At 42.6% G+C, this 26,446-nt stretch overlaps 1 protein-coding gene across 2 annotated transcripts in view; it reads right to left on the bottom strand.

The window, feature by feature from the left end:
- MOB3B (MOB kinase activator 3B) overlaps positions 1-25,276 on the bottom strand; it is a 158,648-nt gene extending 133,372 nt beyond the window's left edge. Inside the window, exons 1-2 of one of the 2 annotated variants that reach the window (XM_030567647.1) lie at positions 25,165-25,276; positions 5,408-5,510 (exon numbers count right to left, since the gene is read on the bottom strand). The gene's annotated coding sequence lies outside the window, so the exon portion shown is untranslated. The remainder of the gene's footprint in view (positions 1-5,407; positions 5,511-25,164) is intronic. The other variant, XM_030567648.1, reaches the window with a different exon arrangement.
- Between the last annotated feature and the right edge of the window lie 1,170 nt (positions 25,277-26,446).

Raw genomic sequence — 26,446 nt, 5'->3', positions numbered from 1 at the left:
AAAACTCACAGACATCAGTGGAAAGCCTGTGATTGGAGCACTGGGCTTTGGTTCAGGCTCAGACTCTTTTGCGGAGAATCAAGCACACCAGGATGAAGAAATTTACAGCAGAGCGGCATGTTTTGGCAGCCCACCAATGACGCACCGCAGCCCACTTGTTTGCCTGATGTACAGGTTTCCAGCTACAACAATATTTTGCCATATTTCTTTCTCTACCATGGGATTTAAAGCTGGCAGCATTGTAGGCTTTGAAACAAACTTCATGAAAAGCTGGTCTGCAGCCCTGTTTTGGCACATCCACAGCTACTTGGTTCACTCACAGTACAAAATATTGCTAAGTTGCATGGAAGCCTGCTCTGCTGACTCTGCTACATTAAAAACTGTGATGAGCCATTTCAAAATAAATCCTCAGAGCTGAAAGCTTGGGCTGCTCACTGACTTCACTGCGATGGAAAAGGTACTTGCTCCATGAATTCCTCCCTGTTTCAAAAGAGTTTCCTCTCATGGATTCCAACAAAAACAATTGAGATCCAGCTCCTCAGGAACAAAGATCTACAAATGGCTCAGGAAACACTGGTCTACAATTTTTGAGAAGTCGTCTGCTTCAGAGATAAAATGTGATATTTATTATGTATTTTGATGTGCTGAATTCAAATATGACAATTAAAACAACTGATTGGCTACTGTTTCTAAGATATTTAAGTTTTTACATTTTATGTCTATGGATATTGTGTAGATAGTAGAGTTTTAATTATAAATTGTAAACTTAGGTCTTTTCATGTGTTTATGGTTGCTTTACATGATAATATTTCACCTGTCCTGTTTACGTAACACTTTAAAAATCAGCAAAAGGGTTATATAAATAAAATTTGTTATGAAACAAAAGGCAAAAAACTATTATGTACATAGTTTAGTCCTATTCAGTGTCTACTCGGCGCTTCTTGGCTTGTCTCTTGTATTCATCTCTTGTCACTGTCCAGCAATAGTCTGCAAGCATTGATGGGCTCCATTTGCCCTGATAGCCTGCCAGGAGATTCCACTGCTGTAGTCTGGAGCCCAACACCTCTGCCTTACTCTTGGGTAGCTCCAAATCCCTGACAAGGTCATTCAGTTCACCTTGTCGTATGAAATGTGGTTCAGAGGAGGAGGACGGGAGAAAATGGGGGTCCTGTGACATTGATGGTTCAGGACCAGAAGTTTCATCCTCTTCCTCTTCCGACTCAAGTGAGAATGATTCTGGTGCATCAGGAACCGGTAGTCCTTCTCCGTGGGGTACTGGGCGTATAGCTGATGGAATGTCTGGATCATGCACAGTCCACTTTTTCTTCTTTGACACACCTTTCCCAACTGGAGGCACTATGTGGAAGTAACAATTGCTAGTATGATCTGTTGGATCTCTCCAAATCAGTGGCACTGCAAAAGGCATAGATTTCCTTTTCCTGTTCAACCACTGGCGAAGATTTGTTGCACAAGTGTTGCTGCATATGTGTGGGGCCCACCTCTTGTCCTGATCTCCAATTTTGCAGCCAAAATCAAGCTGATAGGCTTTCTTAACCATAGTGGTTATACTGCACTTTTGTGATGCAAAAGTCACTTTCCCACAAACATAGCAGAAGTTATCTGCACTGTTCACACAAGTACGGGGCATCTCTGCTCACTTTGGCTACACAGAAATGTGTCCCTTTGCAAAATCAAACACTGACAAATAAGAGAGCACGACATCGTATGATTTCTAGAGCTGATATAGGGCAATTTGTTCAGCAGAGTGATGTAAGCTTCGTTATGATTGCATCATCCATGACTTCTAGGAATAACATGATGCAATTCATATCATGTATAACACAATACCAGCTTCAGATTGCATCATTCATTGTTTTGCCTAAAAAGCAAGTACTGTCCAAACCCAGTCATAGATTTATTCCTAGATCCAGTCAAAGATGTATTTTAGTCATTTCTGGTTTAAACTGAGATCCCTTCCCTTTATAACTCACTTATCCTCCGCCATTCCCAAGTCAAGGGTCGTTTATACTGACCCAATAGCATATCTTGAAATCTAGAGCCAATCAACAATTTTAAGCATCATTTTCGTTCTCAGTAACCCAGAATTAGTAAAGTTGGACTACATTTATTTCAGAAGCATTTTGGCTGTAGAGCAGTGAAATCAGAGGGTGGCTAGATTGGTGTCTCTCTAGGATAGCACTGCTCTACCCCCACACAAATGAGTTGCAAAGTGGGGAGGCAAGTCCCAAATCAGCATGCTGGATCCCTGATTCTATTTCTATGCCAATCACATACATCACGTATTGGCCAACAGTGCTAGAATCAAGGCAGGGTTGGGCCCTGTGTACGTGAGCATGAGCCAATTTAGTGCTAGTCCAAGATGCCAGAATGGTAGACTCAGACTGCAGTCCTTTTTTATGCATACAGCAAGCCAGGGCCAGATCCTAATCTGGGGTGAATCACATAAGAATAATAACGTCAATAGAGCTATGTTGATTTGCACCAGGTGAGGATCTGGCCCACAAGATGGACAGCAAAGGGACATGTTATCTCTTGCCACTGTGAATCATCCTTCAGCGTGTGGCACCCCCAAGCAAGAAAGGAATAATGTATCCATGCCCATTCAATCTTTGGCCTTTTAGCCAAAATTATTAACCAAGTTACCTACTAGTAGTGCTGGTGGAAGCTGTTTATGCAATGTGGACACCTGTCCAGTGGAAATTGGCCTGATAAACTTGGAGCCACAGCACCAGATCCTCAGCTGGTATAAATGGGTGTAACTCCATCTAGTGCCTCAAGCTGATGGTACCACCCATAATGATTAAGTCAAACTAAGCAAAAATGGACTCCCTCCTCACCTTATGTCCTATTTGCTCACACATACCTAGCTCTTGCAGCAGTACTGGGACAACAGTATTGTATATTTACTCACTGACAAAGACATCCCATATAGCATTTGCCACTAACTTCTTAGTTATACGTGGAATTAATTACTAGTGACAATTTTTAAATTTAATTTAGCTAGCTGATTCAGACTTGAAGTCATTTCAGCTGAGCAACAACATGTCACTAAACTTAGCAGCCTCCTCCTCTTTCTCCAACCATGATGGCCAACTCTTTTCTAATCCAAACCCATTCTCATATTAAAACTGCAGGGGCTTGTCAGCAGTACACATTTTTTCTCAATAAAACAACCCCACTGCACCACAGAGGTGCTGTACACATATATTTTTGATAACTCAGGACTATATTGAGTATTATACATTACATATTACAAGATAACAATAGTAACAACATAAATTGCTTTAATATTATATATAACATAGGATATAAATATATATTAACCTTATTCTATCTTCTATTATTACAGGACATAATAATATAGGACATAACAATACTAATATTATATTGCTTTGTAGGTAACTGGCCCCCATCTCTGTAAGAGAGGTACTATAGCTCACACTCAACAGGCTGCAATCTCAGCCCCAGCCAGTAAGATTTCTCTAAACATGCAAACAAGGAACGATTCTGTCTTTAAGAGGAAAAGGAGCAGGATTTCTACTTTATTGCTCTTCTTTCTTAAATAAGTTTTGCTCAGTCCTACATTCTGCAGTAAATCAAAAGCCCATCCACTGGCAATTAAGAGCCGTGGTGGAGGATGTACTACCACCACTCTACAATATCTCAAATGTTCTGAAGGTGAGATTCATAGATTCCAAGGCCAGTAGGGACCATCGCAACCATTGAATCTGACCTTTTGTATAACACACCACAGAACCCAAAATACCAAGTTTCCTGCCTCCTGGTTTGGTATCTCCTATGAATGAAGCACACAGGGACGAAGAGACATGTTCAAGGCCAGAGAGTCACTGCTAGAGCTAAGAATGTAAGCCAGGAGGCTCAACTCCCTGCTCTAATCGCTAGTCCATATTTCCCGCACATTAAGGACCCCTATAGGACACCAGCAGGGTTTGAAACTTCGACCTTCAGGCTTTTATCCCTAAATATACAGAAGTTACCAAAGTCCTATTAAAATATTCAACACTTTCGCAAGGGAAGTAGTGGACACCCCATTGTTTGACTGGGCAAAGATCTAAAAAATATAAATTTAGAGAACACTTCTACACTGGCTGGGGATAGATAAGGTTATTGAGTGGTGTTTTCCCTCTCTAGCTTATTTGATCCTGTTATTCAAGTCCACAGGTCTTCCACCCCTTAGAGAAAAAAGACACACAACAAAGTTGCTTGTTTATGGGAACGGAGAGTCACTTGGTATGCAAAGTAATTACAAGAGATTACATTTCTCTTGCAGAATCTATGAGGACATCATGATTTTGCACCTGCTAGGGGATAATTTAACCATATAGGTACACGATGTTAATAAGGCTAGACTCTTCCTACCCCCACTCCCACCAAGGAAAGATCAAAGAAGACTAAAATGAAGATATCACTAATTGGTGCAAATAGGAAAGCATCTGGAACCTTATACTCCCAGTCTAAATCTCCACCACCAACTTTCTGCTGAGTGCTAATTTTACTGGCTGCTAAGATGACCACTTTAAAGACAGAGCAATAATGTTAGCCCAACTATTTATAACAACTGATTTATGACGTGTTTAACAGATATTATGGTAACTGAAACCAACGGCAGTCTAAGGCACAGCAGCAGAGTGGTCCACAGACACGTATATCTGCAAGGAGATTTCTGGGGACCAGCACAATCCTGTTTTTAAGTGCAACCATTTTAATGCCCCAGGTTTCTTGATATCTTGTTATTTTCACAATCATTAATTCTCCTCCTAGTGGAGACTTTGTATCCCCTGTTTCCAGAGAGGCCAATTTCCTGCCAATTTGGAGGCCTACTCTATATTAAGGCCAAGGTAGGTGAGGTCAGAAGCCATGACATCCCTCCAGCACCTGTCAGGCCATCCAAGAGGTCTTCTCTATCCAGATTTTGTTGGCACAAATGCATAAATCTGGCAAGCTGGCATGGACTCTGGCATATGGAGCAGATGGCCTTCTTGCTCAAAGGGTCTGGCCAATATCAATGAATTTGACCCCTGTGCCCACCAGGTCAGTCCTGCTGGCAGGGTGGACCAACATCCACCCACTCCTCATGCACCTACTCAGGGGATTGTGGGAAAGAGAAGGTTGACAGATAAAACACACAAAACAGTTGTTAATAAAACCAAACTGAAATGCTTTTTGGAATTCAAACAAATATCAACAGGGTATTTTGTCTCTTCTTTTTGTGCCGTCTATTGAGACCTTATTATTTCCCCTCTGTAGATACTCCATGCTTTAGATTAAATCTTGATAATCCCTCCAATTTTTTCTTTGACTGAATGGACCCCACTCCCAACAATGCTTATATACAAAGGAGACAGGTGCCTTATAAAATACTTACAGGTTTTATATTGCAACCACTGGCCTTCATCTGAGAGGAAATGAAGAGAACTGCATGCAGAGTCCAACAATGTTACCGCTTAACTAACCACAAGGGGTTCAACCTGTTGAGAGGCACAAGACATTCCAACAATCAAAAGCATTTCTTTTTTGATGAACAGTGTAGAACCAGGCTTGATAAAGTTTATCAGTCCTGAAAGCATTTCAGTCAGACTGCAATATCCAGAATCCTATCATTCTGATTATCCATCTCAAGAAACACTCCACTTCAGAGATGAATGCTCTGTACCATTTGAAAACTGGGATCCCAAGCTTTCAGAAAGTATAAAATCTCATTTTTAGCTCTAATAACTCTTGAGACAGTGGCTACTAAATTCATGTCATAACAGAAACCAGGGAAAGAGTCAAGAATGAGAATGATGTGAATTTATGGGCCAGTATCGGACAGTTTGCCAAGGCTATGAATGACTATGAAAAAAATAGCACTCATCTATCCAAAGATACAGTCTAAAGCATTTATTTGTAGTCCTGGTAATCCATAAAATATCAGATCTTAAAACCATCACTATTTCCCCAAACTAATCACGATTTTTCGGCCACCAGTTCGGGAATTAATATAGCAAATTTCAGCCCTCTGACCAGCATAATTCTAAGACATCACCTCCATCTAACAATATCAAAGTGAAAAACCAGTTGAACTTCATGATATCCTGACCACGTGAGATAGTGATGAAATTATTATTATGCCCATTTTAGAGAAGAGTGACTGAGACAGACAGACATTAAATGGTGTGCCCTTAGTCACCATCAAGATGTCGTCGGCTTTGGGCTTAGAACCCACATTTCGGGACGCCTAGTCCCCAGGTCTAACCACAAGACACCTCTGTCTCCACAGTTTTCAGACCTTGCAGTTTGTCTCCCACTAGTGAAGACTGAACCCTTGACCTATGCAACATTACCACTCCCAGAGACCCTGGGAATAAAACGGCTGGTCCAAGACCAGTTCCTAGACATCCTACATGGAAGCACATACTGCTAGTCCACCGCAACAGCAGAAGGGGATTTGGTATTCCTCCTTCAGTGTGAAACCAACATAATGAGGGGAATAGGTCTTTTTGTTCCTCTATTTGTTGTTTAAAAAGAATCTGATCTAAAATGTGAGATCTTTTTTTTAAAAGTCTCATTCTCTCTCATTTTATGGCAAACAAGTTCTTTTATGGAACATGAGTCACTTGCCAAACTCCAGGGAGCTTTTTCAGAGGTGAAACATTAATGTGGGACTGGATTTATTATTTTTAAAAAGATCACAGAGAGTCACAGTTTCTAATTTGATCAGTGGAGTCTGTGACACTACACCCCATATTTTTCATAGAGAAATTGTTATATGATATGATTATGACAGTTATGATGTACTTTGTGCAAGATAAGGCATGTGAGATGTCATTGAAAAGGTTATAATTTATTGAATATGATTATCCTACTTGTATGCACGTATCATTCTGGTATCTGAAGTTAGGAATATTGTCTATGCATCTATTACAAACGTGTTTACACCTGGGGAATGCCCACTAGCCAGAATGCAATCAGTTTAGATGGCTAACTGGGAAGGGCCATCAGGGAAAACAATACATCTTAGAAGATGCTAATCTCCCATTGAGGCGCCTTCCTGAGGATGCTACAAGCAGTCTTCAAGTCATAGTTGGTATGGCCCTACAGAGACATGTGATCAAGTCACCTGGTACTGGACTCCATCTTAGAATACTACTGTTTTTCCACTGACCGGGCATGGGAATCAAACTGGGAGATAAAGGGTTCCTGCCCTATGCCAAAGCTTTTTAAGGCAGGTGAGTGACATCATCATGGTTCTTCTTCTCTGGCTCCCCGCCCAAGATGACAACTTAAACACATCTGATAAACAAGGACTAAACTGGGGGAGAAGGGTTGAACCTCGGTTAGAGAAATGTCTAGCCTGTAAAAGGAATACTTGGAGTTTTAAGCTTCAAGCAAGGGCAGCTTGCGTTCAAGAATCTCTGCAATCTGCCTAAAACAACAGTTAGGGGGAAAACTTGTTACACATATTCAATTTCTTTAGTATATTAAGCTTAGATTGTGTTTCTGTTGTATTTGCTAGGTAATCTGCTTTGATCTGTTTGCTATCCCTCATAATCACTTAAAATCTCTCTTTGGTAGTTAATAAACTTATTTTGTTTTGTCTAAAATCAGTGTGTGAAAATCATAACTAGGGGGCAACAAGCTGTTGCATCTCCCTCTCCACATTGAGGGAGGAGGCGAATTTCATGAGCTTATGCTGTACAGTTCCCTGTGCAGCACAAGGTGGTATAATTTTGGGTTTACCCTTCAGATGAGGGGTATGCCTGAGAAGCTGGTAAGTACCTTAGCTATTTAGCTTTCCTGGTCAGAAAGCCTGTTTGCATGTTACTACAGCTGGGTGTGTCCCTCCAGTGTGAATGCTGGTGGAAAAACAAACTTGGAAAGCTTAGCAATTTGTCACAGCAGTACAGTGTGAGAAGGAGCCCAGGCTGGTGAGTCAGGTGGGCTTAGGGATACCCCAGTTCCAGGTGGCACCCTGGGAGGAACCCGTCAGAGTCATTTTCCCTCAGTCCCCTGGTGCAAGTACTTACACATATGCAGTCACAGCAGATGTGTAGCTAACACCAGGTTAGTGAAAGGTCAGTGTGTAGAGACTAGCCTCTACCTAGACACTTTACTTTAGAAGAGAAATCACTGAAGGAGAAATGTGTCAGGAAGCGCTCTCTCTTCCTCTGTGTTTTCAAGAGAGGAGAGTTTAAAATCAAAACCATTCTCTTGGGTAAAGTAGATTTCTACGGGTGTGTGCACAATGCCTAGGGACTCAGTGGGGCACTGATCTCAAATCAGAGCAACTGCAACAAATAAATCCAAATACAAATGCAAAAATATGTATTTTAATAAACACTTATGGAAAATTGTAATAGTTCACCTGCTCCTAACAGAGCTAAATATTGTTATTTTTATTATTACTGCTTGTTCCTCACTTGAAATCTTGTGTTGCTCCCCTCTATATATACACACACACACACACACACACCCCACAGTAATTTCTAGATCAACTAGAAGGTCATCATAAACTTTTCAGAACAAAGATTTTGGGCCTGATTCTGTTCTCCAACTGGTATAAATAGATGAGAGGAGACTCAAACCTCAAGGAGATTTTAAAGGAGAAGGGAGAGCATTTGTTCCATGAGCATAATTGAGACAGATTTTCCTCTTACACTTCTTTTACACACGTGAAATTAAACTGAAATCAGTGAATTAATTCCTCATTTACAGACACGAGACAGCAAAATCAGTCTCAATTATTCCTAGCTATAAAGGCCCTGATTTACTACTGCGTGACTCCAGTTTTACACCGTTGTCACCCCACTGAAATCATTGGGGTTGTAGTGGGGTAGAAATGTAGCAACGGCGCTGAATCAGGCCCAAGTTTACCATGGGATGATTCAACTGTTTTGTTTGTTTTTAAAAGATTAAGGAGCTGATCCTCATCTGTTATAAATTGACACAACCACTCCACTAATTGCAATGGAGCTATGCAGATTTACACCAGATGAGAATCTAACCCAGAGAGTTCCATTACAGTTATTGAGCCAAATCAAAGTCCAGATATTAGCAGGCACTTGTTCACTGAACAGCGTTCTACCTGCTTATGCTAGGGCTGAATCTGGTCCCTCTATAGCGTGACTGAAACTTTACAATGAAGTCCTGTAACATTTTGTGTTAAAGCTCTTGCACTAGATTCTGATTTATGTTGCACTGGTGTGAAGTCTGCATACTTCCATGGAGTTACACTGCCTTTACACCAAGGTAACCAAGATTGTACTCACTTCAATACTCTGTACAAATTGAATCAGCCCAGCATACTTAGCTAAACTCTCTCACCATATGCTCCTAGCCATGTATGAAGATCTGAATCAGCTGGTTACTTTATCTGCCCCAATTATAATCTTGTGTCAATGAGAGTCAGAGTTTTCTGCCACTATGCCCCCTCAACTATAACAAGGGGCATGCTACCCCCATTCATATTGCTCCCTTCAAAGGAGAGTAAATAAATATATTTGCTGCTGCTCTGAACTGTGCTTAACTACTGATAAATGTTCAGTGTTTCATCAGATTGGCCCCTGTGACCATTTTGGGAAGGATGCTAGGTCAGTGGACTCAGCTGCTGTCCCTCTAAGATAAACTTCAGTTACTTTTTATTACTTAAAAAGTTCAGATTGACATTCCCATCAGTTTAACACTGCCTAGTCGCCATAGCAATAATAAGGCAGCTTCCTCGCAGTTTGAAGAAAAATTGTAACAAGTCTTTCGAGCTTCAGAGGTGCAGCACGACAGCATGTTTGGCCAGTACCACACTGTCTACTAAGCAGCTTTTGAATAATGGTTACTGTCTTTAGACAATAAAGCTGTCACCATCACCACTGAGGTACTGTAGCCATCAGTAGCCCCTGATTTATGGCTTAGGGTTAGTTGTAATAGGCTGCAATTTGTCTTTGGGGAATTTTAATCTACTAGTGGAGAAAAACACCTAAATCTTTGTTCTCTAGTTTCACTGCGGCATTTTGATTATTCCAGCTTTAAAGACCCTGCATATCTTAACAACAGGTGAGAAAAAGAGAGGGACTAAGGTGAGCCAGTGTCCAAACCTCATCCTTCACCTGCAGGACACTAACAGTGTGCTGCATAATAAATAAGAATGCTCAAAGCCCAGCTCTTAGGCTTTTCATCAGTGGATCTCAAAGCACTTTACAAAGGAGGTCGATATCATTAGTCCCATTTTACAAAGGGAGAAACTGACACACAGAGAGGTGAGGTGTCTTGTAGGCCTGGAGCAGAACCCAGGTCTCTTGAGCCCCAGTCCAATGTGCTGTACACTTTTCCATTGCCTTCATATGACCACCTCCTTATGGAGGAGCACCAGAATCAGCAGCAGCAACAACAGGTAGACCAGATTGGCCACAGGAGCTTTAAGTACTGTAATCATCAGGCTCCTGATAGCTAGATGACTAAGCCAACCCATTGCTACCTGAAGAACAGCCTATTTTCCCCCGCCTAAAACCTTTAGTAAGAATAAACGGCCCTTTCCAAAATTAAACCTACACTTGGTCACTTTTCATTTCCAAGAGTGTTAGTGTGTTTCTTTTGCTGCTTAATTCAAGCAGTTGCTTACCCAAGGATTTTGACATTTCTTTTAAAGTACTTCTGCTGTGAAAGCTGATTTCCCCACACTCCTGTAGCATTCTGTTCTCCAAACCACAATACGACTTATTCTCCAGTTCACCAGCACTGCCAAGAGGAAGATTGTAAAAGCAGCAAAGAGTCCTGAGGCACCTTATAGACTAACAGATGTTTTGGAGCATGAGCTTTCGTGGGTGAATACATCCAACAAAGTGGGTATTCACCCACAAAAGCTCATGCTCCAAAACGTCTGTTAGTCTATAAGGTGCCACAGGATTCTTTGCTGCTTTTACAGATCCAGACTAACACGGCTACCCCTCCGATACAAGATAAAGACTATGGGAGCAAGTGCCAGTTCCACTAGCAAGCGAGGGTTTTGGTTTTGAGTCATGACTTAGTGCATCACAGAATTTTACTGAGATGCAAAAATGGAAAGAATACTGCATGATGCTAGATCTGAGTCTCCATTCAATGGCAGAGAGCTATTTCAGGATAACACAATTCAGAGATTCCTGCAGAGGGCAACTGTCCGGGGGATAACCTGAAACAACTACTACTATAAAAGATGTATCTTTGTGTGTTCTGATTGTTACAAGAACACAAGCTATATTACATAATATATATTTTACTGGAGGAACTAGATGGGAAAGGGAATTGATAATGGGCTACAGAGCCACCATTAAACCACAGATTACCTGTTCAAATTTAACCCAGGTCAGTAGTGGCTGAAAAAGTTATCATAGCATTTCCATGGCATCTTGCCAGGGTTCAGTGACCAACATGCAGCAAGTTGATCGTGATTTTCGTTTAGTTTCTAGCAGATGATCACTAGCACCAGCTACCTTTTTCAGCAGTTTCCGGGCACCTACCAAACATTAGAATCTCGCCCCTTTGAGGCACAGTGACAGTGTAAGAAAACTCACACCAATGCTACCGTGTGTTGAGGATGAAGGATTTCCCCCATTCAAACTACACTTACCAAACAAAACAAAACAAAACAAAACAACCACACAGACAAAAAAAAGAGGAAGGCTGCCTATTATGAGTAACAAATGATAATTGTCTCACTCCTAATCCAGACCACAAAGCTGTCTTCCTTAAACACTAACACTTTTCCCCACAGTTGCCAGAGGCCAGATACTGTAATCAGCACTACACGTCTTGAGTTGCAGTGTCTCATCTGTATCTTCACAATCTCATAACTCTAGTATATTGTTAATCACCTGCCCCATATAAGTTGGCAAAGTGATGGGGAGGGGAAGGGGTGAAATATTAGTGAGGTCATTTATGGCTCATGTCCAATCATAGTAAGTAGGGTTTATGTATAAACACAAAAAGGTTTTCAAACACAGGGAAGTAAAAATTCTATGAAATGGAAAATATTAGTGTTTGTATTTTTATACAGAAATGTAAACAATAATAAACACTTTAAAGTATACAGTCATTCACAATTAGCTCTTTAAGACAGACTCTATCTAACCGTTTCCTTGAGCCAAGTCTGCAACATGAAGTCAAGTTTGGAGAAATCGGGTGCAGCAGTCTTCGCATACATACAATTTCCAGAAAGATTTGCCTAGTACATGCAATTATATGCATCAGATGCAGAAAGCCAAGCATACCCCCAAAATAACACACACTCCTAAATACATGCATCCAATGTGAAACAAATGCAGAAATGGTCAACAACACTGTTAGCAATGAGTAGCTATTCATTTTGCCATGTTGCATTCGATTCTAAAATCTGCTATCACGAGACACTGTCCACAGCTTTTCTTCGGCTTTTTTTAAATAGCCCCAAAATTTTAAATCTGAATATTTGTTAACTAGCAATGTGTTAAGAGATATTCATACCTCTTTTGTACCATGCAGGTCAAGATTTATTTGTTCATGCTAGTATTCTTGTTGTTTATACAAGCTCTGGCAATGTGCTCAGCGTTGTACAATACACTAAAAATAGACAGTTCCTGCCCCAAAGTGCATACAGCCCGCTAAAAGCCAGCCACACAGAGAAAGATAAGATGTACTAGGAAATACAGAGGTGAAGGAACCATCTCTTAAAAGATCAGGACTACTTATGTATAGGCACATACATCATGTTAATACTGATTTACTAACGGCAATTACTTAAGAACTAGTTCCAAGGACAAAATTATAAATGATGCTTTAGTCTGTTCTTAGCCATGATATCTTTTGTAATCAATAGATCTGGAAATGGATGTTAATCACTGAACAGTATGTTGACTGTAACAAAAGTATTTTAAGCAAATCAAACCACTCCATACTCAGACAGAGCTTCCATTGAGATCAGTGGGAGTTTTATCAGAGTAACAAGCATCAGGCCCAGGGCCGATGCAAGGACATTTCACGCCCTAGGCGAAACTTCCACCTTGCGCCCTTCCCCGTCCCTGAGCCCCTGCCCTGAGGAGCACCCCCTCACCCTGCGGCAGCTCCTCACCCTCCGCCCTGAGGCACCCCCGCCGCCCCAGCTCACCGCTGCTCCACCTCCACCCCAAGCATGGCGTTGCTGCTTCACTTCTCTCACCTCCCAGGCTTGCAGCACCAATCAGCTTAGATGCCGCAAGCCTGGGAGTCGGGAGAAGTGAAGCAGCGATGGTATGGTTGGGGAGGAGGCAGGGCAGGGGTGAGGAGTTTCCCTGCGTGCTGCCCCCCTCTCCACTTGCTGCAGGCAGCCCTCCCCGCACTCCCCTGCCCCAGCTCCCTCCGCCTAAATGCCGACAGCGACCAGGGCAGCCGAAGATCCAGCCGCTGCGGTCGCTGCGGAAGAAAATGCTGCCCCCCAAATCCTAGCACCCGAGGCGACCACCTAGGTCACCTAAATGGTTGCACCGGCCCAGATCAGGCCACATGGGCAGAGGCAAGCTAAGATGATATGGTGCAGCAAGTTCTGCTCTACTGCCTTAGTGCCTGGCATTCAGCATCTCTGTGTGTAACAAAGATCCAAGAATAGCTTGAGAATATAGACAAGAAATTATCCCCCTTATCTTTCTCCAAGGTATATAAGGGTTGAGACAGTAGGAGTGTAAGAGAAGCTACAAACCAGTTGTTGAAAACTCCCAGAGCTGGAGCCTTCAGAGACAGAAGTTCAAATATACACCGAGTCTGCCGAGAGGCTAAAGGACCCCACAAGAATCTCCTGAAACTCATGATCATATGCCATCCTACCAAGCAGCTCTGTCATCACTGCTCATCTTTCCAACGGACTGGAATGAAAACAGGGATAGTACCTCAAGCCGTGTTACAAACCAAGCCCTGCCATTACACTCATTACAGGCCCAAACTTGAGACACTGACTTGTCAAAACAAAGCTAGAGAAAGGCAGGTCCTCACCTGGTGTGAATTGGTGGAACTACATGAATGTCCATGAATTGAAAAATCCGGCCCAGAAGATTACTTCCTGCTGTAGTTTTATTTTCTCTTTTGGCACAAGCTCACTCTAATATCATGTACAATCACAATAATCAGTGGTACAGCTGGTCAGAATTTTTTTCACTGAAACACTTTTAAATTATAATTCTTTTGAAAAAATCATTTTTTTTTATTTTTGGTTTTCAGGAAACTGCAATAAATATTTTAGTTTCTATCACAAATTTTCATGGTAAAAAAACCCATGTCCCAATGAGCTTTCATAGGAGCCCAGATATTGGAGAATTAGGTAACTCACATGTAAAATATTTTTATTTTCCTCTTCTCATTTTTTAGTGAAGAAACGACACGACCCCTGGCTGAAATCTATTTGGGGGGGGGGTTGTTTTTTTTACTGGGGGAGTTGTTTGTGTCAAAGGGTTTACAATTTTTTTTTCAAAATTGTATAGTCTTTTTTAATTGAAAATGCTAAAATTATTATTGAAAGTTTATTTACTAAAAACTTGATTTTCAGTAAATACTTAGGTAATATTTTTTTTAAAAAAATCTATTAAAATATTTCCAAATTCCACCCCCAAATGAAAATTGTTGACAAATTTTCATGAATAATTTTGTTTTCAAAAATGGTCCATTTTCAACAAAAAATTATATGTGAAAAATTTTAAACCCACAGGATCCCAACTTGCCTGCTAATACTCATGTTTATTTCCAATTGAAACAAACAGGAGTGGCACATGTACATTTCTGGGCATGAGAACACACACGGTACATTTATTTGATTTGCCCTAAATTGTTAATTACAGGGGAGCATTCCAGGAGCTCAATCTTGGGATGAACTAGACCCTAGGGAACAGACCTGACAGTCAATTAAATGTTCATTTTTCTCCTTGCCCTCCATTCAGTTTCAACAGCATTCAGTTAAATGAGATCCCGGAATGCTCCCCTGTAGCTAACACCTATAAATTCCCATAGCTGGTAATCAAACTTCGTGGAGACTAATCAATAAGCTGCCTCATCTGGTTAACCATCTGTGCTTTACTAAAGTTTCGGTTAACTTCGGCCCAGTGATTTTCGGTGCCAATAAACAGAGACCTGATCAAAAACTTTTAATATGTTTAGTGTAAAAAACAGACAAGTTTGAAAAGGAACAGTTCAGCCCGAGAGCTATAAAAATTTGCTATATTAGAAAGAAAAAGCCATTCACATGGCCAAGTTAAGACAGTGTTAAGTGTAAAAGTCTAATCCAGCCTTCCCTGTGCACCCAGAACACTCACTGATTTCAGCAGTGCAGCATTAGGCACTTGGAACCCATATGAAGAATAATTAAAGCCAGACTCTGTGACCCAAAGAAACTGGCGTAAGGGCTCTGAATGGCAGATTGAAGATTTCTCTCACTTTCAGAACATCAAGGCAGCCCGAAAATTTGTAGTAGGCTGATCCTGCCTCGGTTCATGCCAATGGAGTTTCACCATTAACTGCTATAGAGGAATGTGAGTGTGCAGCAAAGGGAAGAAAAACATTAGATTAATGCTTCAATTACCACTTGGAAGCAAGGTCAAAGTTGAGGGAGGGACAAAAAGAAAAACACAACCACCACTCCGAGCAAGAAACCACTGATGACCTGGGAGCAGACGGTACAGAAAAATGCTTTACTCCAAGCGTCCCAGGGAAAGGAGAAGAGGATGGGACATGTTTGGAATCTGATCAGTCCGTTATAGGATAGTGTCTATTATCTGTCCACAGTATATTACTTAATATCATACTTTTTAACAGGGGGAAAAGGTGGTGATAAAAGTGCCAGACAATTAATTCATTAACCAGAAGCCTCAAAGGCATTAAAAAGTGAGAAAACCACAACTCTCCGAATATGATTAATACAACTGTCTCATGCAGAATAAATAAATTTAGAGTCATGGAAGAGCAACAATGGAGTACACAAAAGACATTTAACAAAACTCTATCCTGGCTTACAGGTTCTGCACAAAGACAAGGAGAGACAGACTGACAACTTCATCGTCATGATCATCTGGGCTCAAAGCCGTTTCTTGCAAATTTCTCTTGTACTGGTGTTTTCTATCAAACTCTTATCCTCCACCAAAATCTCATCTCCAGACTGTCACTTCCTACAAGCCAAAATGAACCAGAGCGACTTATACCTCCTGTGCAGAATGGGTGGGCAATTTCCTCTGCAGTGTCTAAATGAAAGGACAGACTTTAGGTTCCCCATGGCCATTCTCAAACCTAGAGAGAAGGTGAATATCGTGGTGACAATCCATAAGATCTTGCATGAGACTTTCAATTTATTTAGCAAGAATCTTCACGCTGCCTGGAATACTAGATGCACAGAGACATTCCAAAATTGATTTCATTGGCAAATCGAGCAGCTGGACACACGTCTGGGTGCAGAGATGCAGAAGGCAACAGACAACTCAGGAAATGACGTCCTACAGAGCACTCTGAACATGAAGAAATATTTCCAAAGAATCAAAGATTTCCTAAAGAGAAGCACTACACCAACTGTTCCCGGGAAAGAGTTCAAGTGGAAATGAGAAAAGTCTGTTTATTGACCATCTCATTAAAAGAAAAAAAAACCTTAGACATTAAAGGTAATTTCCCCCCCCCTCCCCGCCTTGGATAGAAAGTAGCAATTTCCCGCTTAAAAAAAATATATAAAAGGTTTAGGGGCAGATTTTCAAAAATATCATGCCCCTATACCTGGGGCTAGCTTTCCAAGAGTTCAGCTTCTATTTCAGCAGCTAAAATGAAAAGGCCAGAATTTCAAAAGCACTCAGCATGCAGCAGTTCGTACTGCTCTCAGTGAGAGCTGAGCTCTTTTGAAAATTTGGCCCTAACACATTTATCCTAAAAATAGGTGGAGAGTTTTTAGAGTGCTCCTGTATTCTCTCCCGGAGCTGGGAAAATGTTAGACCCAGTGAAATGGACATAAATCAACTGTTTTATGGCTTTTAGTTAATTATTGTTGCCTTTTATCATTACATTGATTTTGGTCTTTTCAGAAATATAGGGATTTCTTCATTAATAAAAAAAGAAGTCTCGGGGCACACATGCCTGAGTCAAGAAGACAATATACCTTCCTAAAGCTCTGATATCGGTTACCAAGATCTTAGCTATGTCACATAAGATGATCTGACACTGTACCAGAATTTCTTAAAGTGATTGATTAAGAAGGGCACAACATATTCAAATTAAGGGTATATCTTCACTGCCCACCGGATTGGTGGGTAGCAATTGACCCAGCGGGGACCAATTTACCATGTCTAGTCTAGACACGATAAATCAACCCCCAAGCTCTCTCTCATCGACTCCTGTACTCCAGCACTGCGAGAGGCACAAGCAGAGTCGACAGGGGAGTGGCAGCAGTCGACTCATCGCGGTGAAGACACCACGGTAAGTCGATCTAAGTACATCGACTTCAGCTATGTTATTCCTGTGGCTGAAGTTGCATAACGTAGATCGATCCCTCCTTTCTACCCCCACCCCCAGTGTAAACCAGGGCTAAGAAAAGCTCAAGAGCGTTGCCTAGCAGAGGTTTTGACCTAGAAGGTTAGTTTCCAGCTACGATCATCTACTTTCAAATGCACCTGTCACTGTAATCTCTAGGGTTGTTTTTTCCCTATTTACTATGGCACATTCAACAATTGGTACAGATTTTTGGATGCAATGGTTTACACCAATACAGAACATTAAGAAGGAAGTTTTTATTTTTATTGTCAAGTTTACAAATAAAGACAATGGCAGTTTTAAATAGTTCATACATTGGCACTAATGTAATCAAAATTCTCCCACCCCCCCCATTTTTTTTTTTTACATAGATCAAACAAAATGACAGTCTTCAAACATCCATCATCTTATTTACCATTCAAGAGACCTCAGAGCACATCCACTGTATTCAAGTAAGGACTACACATGGCTTTTAGATTTGCTCAATTTTTTCCTCTCTGACTATATAATAAAAGATCTCTAAATATGCACAGATCTGAAAGAAAATTAAAATCAGGACAGAATTTTAGAATTTCCATGAATTTACAGAACCTGGAGGGAAAAAAAATCTAAAATCTTTTGCCAGTCAGGTTCAGAAGTGCTGTTATTATTTCACACCTGTGCAGAGTTATTGAGATTTTCAAAGCAGTGCAGGGGTTTATTCACTCATTTTCCCTTCACCTTAATGAAAAACATGCACTGCTTTGAAAAAAAAATATTTCAATCTTTAATTCTGGATAGAGAATGCCTGTTAAGATGTGTGTCGCTTCTGTGCACTGGATTATGCCTGCCTAGGTGTGACAAAATGGCAGTGAGGAACCACATCTTAAAAGCAGCAAGATCAAAGGAAAATTCAATATTACATGCACTGCAGATTAAAACCTTTCCAGATTAAAATGATTAATTAAAAAGAAAAAACAATTTGACTACTGTTAAACAGCTCTATAGCCTTAAAACAGCAAAGTACTTAAACCCATGAGCAATCTCATGAGACTTACTGAACTGAAACCATGTGCCTGAGGTTTCCCCGTGTGTATTGTACCATACAAGATATATGCAGGTCGTTTCTATATATTTAGATATATGCTGGACATATCTAAACCTCTGTCTTAGACTTTATGCTGGACTCATTATTTTCATACGCTTAGACTTTATGCTGGACATATATCTGTACTTAGACTATGCAGGACATCTGTATTTTTGCCTCAGAAAAGTAGGCAATACGCAAAGGATTTTGTAGAAACGGCAGGGTACAACCCTGCCGAATTTACTTAGGTAGAACCCATACTGAATCAATGGGTACGTTGGCTGCGCATGGACTGCACCACTGGGACCACAGACTCTGGTTAGAGACTGTTAGATTAGATTTACTAATTTGGAGAAATTCTTCTGTGAGATTTAAAGCAGCTCTGCCTGCTAGTCTGTTTTCTCTCCAAGTGTGTCTTGTCTTTGTTGGGTCACTGTACACAAGAACAACAACATCGCTTGCCTCACAACCTAAGTCGTGCAGAACGCAATGCCATCCACAGCCTCAGAAACCACCCTGACATTATCATCAAAGAGGCTGATAAAGGAGGTACCGTTGTCATCATGAACAGGTCTGACTACCAAAAGGAGGCAGCCAGACAACTCTCCAATACCAAATTCTACAGGCCACTTCCCTCAGATCCCACTGAGGAATACACTAAGAAACTACAGCATCTACTCAGGACACTCCCTACACTAACACCAGAAGAAATCAACATACCCCTAGAGCCCCGACCAGGGTTATTCTATCTACTACCCAAGATCCACAAACCCGGAAATCCTGGACGCCCCATCATCTCGGGCATTGGCACTCTCACTGAAGGACTGTCTGGATATATGGACTCTCTACTCAGACCCTATGCCACCAGCACTCCCAGCTATCTCCGTGACACCACTGATTTCCTGAGGAAACTACAATGCATTGGTGACCTCCCAGAAAACATCCATGGTGGCTAGGATGGTGTAGAGGCTCTCTACACAAACGTCCCACACACAGATGGAATACAAGCTGTCAGGAACACTATCCCTGATGATGCCACAGCACAACTGGCTGCTGAGCTCTGTGCCTTTATACTTACACACAACTATTTCAAATTTGATGACAATATATATCTCCAGATCAGTGGCACTGCTATGGGCAGCCGCATGGCCCCACAATATGCCAATATCTTTATGGCCAACCTGGAACAACGCTTCCTCAGCTCTCGTCCACTCACGCCCCTTCTCTTCCTACGCTACATTGATGACATTTTCATCATCTGGATCCATGGGAAGGAGACTCTGGAAAAATTCCACCACGATTTCAACAGCTTCCACCACACCATCAACCTCAGCCTGGATCAATCTACACGGGAGGTACACTTTCTTGACACGGTGCAAATAAGTGATGGTCACATTAACACTACCCTATATCGAAAACCTACCGACCACTATGCCTATCTTCATGCCTCCAGCTTCCATCCCAGGCACATCACACGATCCATTGTCTACAGCCAAGCACTGAGGTACAACCGCATCTGCTCTAACCCCTCAGACAGAGACCAACACCTACAAAATCTTCACCAAGCATTCTCAAAACCACAATACCCGCACGAGGAAATAAGGAAACAGATCAACAGAGCCAGACGTGTACCCAGAAGCCTCCTACTGCAAGACAAACCCAAGAAAGAAACCAACAGGACTCCACTGGCCATCACATACAGTCCCCAGCTGAAACCCCTCCAACGCATCATCAGGGATCTACAACCCATCCTGGACAATGATCCCACACTTTCACAGGCCTTGGGTGGCAGGCCAGTCCTTGCCCACAGACAACCTGCCAACCTGAAACATATTCTCACCAGTAACTGCACACCACACCATAATAACTCTAGCTCAGGAACCAATCCATGCAACAAACCTCGATGCCAACTCTGCCCACATATCTACACCAGCGACACCATCACAGGACCTAACCAGATCAGCCACACCATCACTGGTTCATTCACCTGCACATCCACCAATGTAATATACGCCATCATATGCCAGCAATGCCCCTCTGCTATGTACATCGGCCAAACTGGACAGTCTCTACGGAAAAGGATAAATGGACATAAATCAGACATTAGGAATGGCAATATACAAAAACCTGTAGGAGAGCACTTCAACCTCCCTGGCCACACTATAGCAGACCTTAAGGTGGCCATCCTGCAGCAAAAAAACTTCAGGACCAGACTTCAAAGAGAAACTGCTGAGCTTCAGTTCATCTGCAAATTTGATACCATCAGCTCAGGATTGAACAAAGACGGTGAATGGCTTGCCAATTACAGAACCAGTTTCTCCTCTCTTGGTTTTCACACCTCAACTGCTAGAACAGGGCCTCATCCTCCCTGATTGAACTGACCTAGTTATCTCTAGCTTGCTTGCTAGCATATATATATATACCTGCCCCTGGAAATTTCCATTACATGCTTCTGAGGAAGTGGGTATTCACCCACGAAAGCTCATGCTCCAAAACGTCTGTTAGTCTATAAGGTGCCACAGGATCCTTTGCTGCTTTCACAGATCCAGACTAACACGGCTACCCCTCTGATACTGTACACAAGATATAGCTCTCCTTCTGGCAATGAGACTCAGAAGCCAAGTTAGGTTTACATTGGCACAAGAACTAAGAGTTTAGCAACACTAGAGGTTGTTCCTGTTGAGTTAATGGATTGTCAGGTGTCTTGAGGTAGCTATGAGTTCATAAAGGCTGGCGTGTCCTGAAACAAATGTTTGTGAAATGTCCACGTCAGCCTTTACAAACATGTTGGCTACCTTGAGTTATAAGGTAAAAAAACAATAGTGTAGACAAGACCCATGTTAAAGATCTCCTCTCTGAAACTCAGAGTTCATCCGCAATGGGGGCTTTACAGGCAGCTATCCATTCCTATGGAGAGGGTTTGATTGCCTGAGATAGTGGAGTGTGTGGTGACTTCTCTTATTTGAGGTTACACAATGTAACTCTTCAACTTTTATTTTTAAAGCAGCACTTGCAACTTAAATATCACATACTAGTAAAAGTGTTTAATGCCACTGTTAAAAACAACATCTAAACATTACCATAATCAGAGCCACAAAAATATTTCTGTTTATTAAGGGGTTTGTTTCCTTTGTGTATTTGACAGCTGTGAGTGCTGACCGTTTCATTGATTCCTCCTTCAGTCATTTCCCCTTGTTGCTTGTGTGGCTTTTTCCACCTAGCAACATGAAAAGAACATTTATTTTAAAAAAAGGGAACTTTTGAATTCAAAACCACAATTGGTCAGGGGATTCCAGCAGCTGAAACATCTTTTAACTCATTTTTTCCCCAAAAAACTGACATTTCCAGATGACAGTATCCCTTTGACAATGACATTGCCTGTGCATTTTGCTGGATTATTGGATCAGAAAGACAGAAGGAAAGAATACAACAAGGTATTTTTGTGAGGAAAAAGTTATACATCTGGATTATTCACTATTAACATTTAGACCATTCTGTATCAGGTCAATAATGACAAACGTTAATTTAATTCTTTTGTTATTTCAAAGTGATCCAGGTATTGCATGAGATGGTGCAGATGGACTGCAACTTTCTCAGTATTTAGCGTTCGCGCTACCCTTATATCTGCTTATATTCATTCCAATATGTCACAGACCTCATTAGGACTTGCCTACCTTCACTTGTTTGTGAACACAACAAAACAAGTTAATAAAAGGTTTTACTTTTTTTTAAAAACCTATTACAGCAGAGAGGGACATCTTTTAAGGCAAGAGGGGACCATTATGACCAGCTCATCTAACCTCCTGCTTTAACCAGTCCATAGAATTTCACTCACTGATTCCAGCATTAAGACCAATAACTTGTGGTTGAGCTTGAGCAAATCTTTTAGAAAGGCATCCAGTCCTCATTTTAAAACTTTTAGGTGATGAAGAACCCACTACCTCTCTACGTAAATTATTCCAATAGTTAATTACCCCCGTTAAAAATGTGCAGCTTATTCCTAGTCTGAATTTCAGTTTCTAGCCATTGGATCCTGTTCTTCCTTTGTCTGTTCAATTAAAGTCCTCTGCTACCAAGAGGCCGAGTTCTGCCCTGCGCTATAATTATACTGGTGATTTTTACCAAGGTGTGACTAGGTTAGAGATGTATCTGAGAACTATTTGAAGCATGCTGTTTATTGCTCCCCTTGGCCTGCTTTCATAATCCTGAGCTAAAATGACCCACGTTGTGCACCCTGAGTGTAAAGGACACCTCCCAGCACCAGCTGATTCTTTATGCCCCACTCAGAGGAAAGGCAGGTGGTCACCAGGGATGGGCAGCTGTGAATTGCAGTCAGGACTTCACAGGAGCCATGCCAGCAGAGGCTGCTCGTAGCATGGCAGCTGTCCTATCCCTCTCCCCACCTAGCACTGGTTACTTCTACAGGCTCCTTGTACTGCACATCATCTACACCAGCAGTCTCACTTCAGTCTCTCTGTGCCTGGGGCTCTATTAATACTAATAGATGCTACTACAGGCTTAGTTATTAACCAGAGCAGTGCACAGGAACAGCAGCACCTGTGTTCAAGCGTCATTTAAAAGTGAGTAAAATTACCTTAAAATTCAAGAACCAACTTAAGCAGCATTTGTGAATTATGAATTAAACTGAGAAATTGAAATGACTGTACCGTGCTTTTCACAATGGAGCCCTGATCTTGGGTGCTACCCGAATACAAACAATCATTATCTGATTAGGAACATTTTCCAGTTGGTTTATAATCAAAACTGATGATTGAACCTGCTCTCTGCACTGGGCCACAGAATTTAGGATTAAATGCTGATTATTCCTCTCTCTCAGCTAGCGATCCAGACTCCAAAAGGCCTGCGCCTCTGGCTCGTCACACTAAGATTCATAAGGAAGATTTTAAATCCCTCATTCCATCACTCAGTAAAAATCATTCTTCCTGAGAGATCATTTAAAACATCACTTGGAGAAGGAGTCAGTCTCCAAATGAGTAAGACTTGGCAGGTTGTGTGGACTAAGCTGAAGCAGTAAACTCAGCCCTGGTAGTTAAATATTGTGCAACTTCAAGATGTAAGGAGTTGTGCCTGAAAGCTGCCAAGAAGGGGTGACAAGTAGGTCACAAATCCCCAGGCTTTGGCTCTGGGACTCCCTTCCTCTTAGTCAGTGTCAGCACGAAAGCATCAAGAGCAGCTATAATAGGAGCTCACTCATTTGAGATTCCCGCCTTGCAATTTCAGAGCAATCCATGGAGAGAGGGCTGGGAGAAAACCACCAACCAGTGTGAAGCAGGGAGGGGGAAAAAACCTGATCACTTTGCCAGCTATCCTCCTCCTGGCTCTCTTATTCCACTGCGTCTTCCTGTAAATCTTCCCCTGGAGTGGAACCAGACACTCCCCTTTTTGCACATGGCTGGAACAACAGGATCAGATGCACACACTTGTTGACCAATTTTCAACTTCATTCGCTTTCAGAGGCATCCATCAAACTCACACGAGCAATGTACCCAGTTGATTCCCCAACCCCCAATCTCCTGAAGGCAGTAAAGTGGCAGCCACTTCCCCTAAGGGAAGCCAAGCAAACTCCCCACAGGCGTTGAAGGAAGGAGTCATGATCCTTCACCAACACAAAAGAGCTGCCCTGCTGAGCAGCACAGCAAGAAAAACTCCCGTGGCATCCAGGGAGCAGAAAAACAGCTTTGCCACTGGCTTATCACCCTCAGTATAATTTACTATTATACCTTGGCTTCCAAGGACAGACAATTAGTTATTTCGCTTTTGCTATTTCAAACCTTTTGCTCCCAATCTCCAGCGCAGCCTCCCAGCCTGGCCCTGATTCAAACAATGGGCAAACAAAAGCCCATTCATTGTTTTGTTCTTGTGGGTCCCCCCCCCCTTTTTACTACGAATGCCAGAGACTTTAAAGGACACCCAGACCTTGCTTGGATAAGGGTAAAGATTTGCCGTTTAATAGTTTCGCTAGCTATGGCTGCTGGAGAGAAAGGAAAAAACATCAAAGGAAAGGAGCAAAGCGATTTAAAAAGAAAAATTCTCTTTCGCTGCATTGAAGGGAGGGGCTGCGAATCCAGATGTTTGACAGTTGTTGCCCAGCGGCTGGAGCAGCCTTTCTTGTCACCCCTCACCCCAAGAGAAATCAGGATTTAGTTGGAATGGAGCTGTCGGGGGGGGGGCCTCTTTAAATACAGGGTGGGGCTAAAGAAATCAAGCGAAATCTCCACGTTACTTTTCTCTTTTACACACAAGAAACTCTCCCCCCCTCCCCAAGGCAGCAGGACCAGAAGCCAGTCAGTGCATTACTGCCCACACTTCAGCAGCACGCGGCTTGTATCGCCCACCCCATCCTCAGCTCCGGCCCCGCAGGAACAGCAAAGCAGCTGGGGGCAGCGACGATCCCGGCTTTTCAAGAAAGCGCGTTTCGTCCATCACGCAGCAGGGCCGTTTCGGGAGGGAAGTTAGGAAGGAGGAGAGGGACTAGGAGCCGTAAAGCTGCCCCCGGGACTGGACACCCCATTGCACACTCGGCGGAACTACCTTTGTCAAGTTCTGCCACATTATTGCACAGCAATTCGCTGGGGGTGGGGGGAAGTTACCTTCAAACCCTGAGCCCCGCTGCCTCCTCGCTCTCCAAGGCTTCTTCCTCCTGGGGTGCAGGGAGGGGAGCAGAGATCCCGGCTCCCACCCACGCGCCGCGCCGCGCCGGCCCCCGGGAAAGCCCCACATGCACCGAGCCGCAATATCAACACACGCCCGGGACCTGCGGCGCCTGGGACGGGCAGACACCTCCTGGCGGTCACCGCGGGGCGCTGCAGCCCCTGCACAGCTGGCCCCGGCTCGGGGGACCGTCGCCAAAGTTTTCAGACTGCGCGAAAAGGAAGCGGGGATGAAGAGCGGGAGCGGGGGGCTGGGGCGTGGCTCTCACGCTGACCAGGGGGGCGCTGAAAGCGGAAGCTATGTACTGTACTGGGTGGTTCGAGGTGCTGCAGCACCCTTACTTCCAGCACAGACACCTCTGGGAACAGAGTCACCCTCCTGGCGCCAACCAGGGGTCCAGCTGTTCCAGGGAAAGTGCAAAGAGACACTCCATAAGGCAGTTAGTTAGGGGAGCACCTGACTCACTAGAAAACCTGAATTAGCACAACTGGATCAGTGGAGAGATCACAGCCTCAGAGAGCAGACCCAGACACACAGCAACTCCCTCTCACATGCGCCCCAGTCCTTCTAGTGCCGGAGATTTACAGGGAGGAGGATTGATCCTTCTTGATCAGGGCCAGACCTCAGTGATCTCAATTGCAAGGTTGGCTATTATGCACGTACAGCTCCCCCCTACTTGCACTTCTAACCACGCAGGCATCTGTGATCATCCCAATACCTAGTTGTTGACCAAATGAGTCTTTCTCCTTTCCACAATAATTTCATTAATCTAGAGTTTACGGCCTATCAGCTTTCTTTTACAACTTCTTTCGTTTTTACTTTTTCCACCTTCCTCCTAGCACAAAGAACCGCCCACACTGGGGCATGCAGGGAAGGACTTTTGGCATGGAACAAAGCATTTTCTACTTGGTATCTCACCACTCAGCTGCAATGCAAGCAAGGTCAGTTTTTTGAAAAAAACCTTTATATTAATTAACAAGGCTTACTAAGAAATTTATCTGCAGGGGGAGTCTTAGGTATCAAACACATGACTTCTGTGAAACTGTAATTAAAGATGTAACAGGCAGCAGAAAACCTCTAACCTTGGAAGTCTTCGACAGCAGCCCTTTACAGAGACCAAGCTTTGGGCTCGCTTACATGCACAAATTGTACTATTTTAACCATATTAGATCAACCTCCTCTACTGAGGATGTTTTTATACCAGTATAAAGGTGTTCCAAC

The sequence above is a fragment of the Gopherus evgoodei genome, chromosome 6 (genome assembly GCF_007399415.2).
Source record: "Gopherus evgoodei ecotype Sinaloan lineage chromosome 6, rGopEvg1_v1.p, whole genome shotgun sequence".
In the NCBI taxonomy this organism is placed as follows: domain Eukaryota; kingdom Metazoa; phylum Chordata; order Testudines; family Testudinidae; genus Gopherus; species Gopherus evgoodei.
Note: the sequence above shows the minus strand (reverse complement) of the source record. Positions and strands in the feature narration are given on the sequence as shown.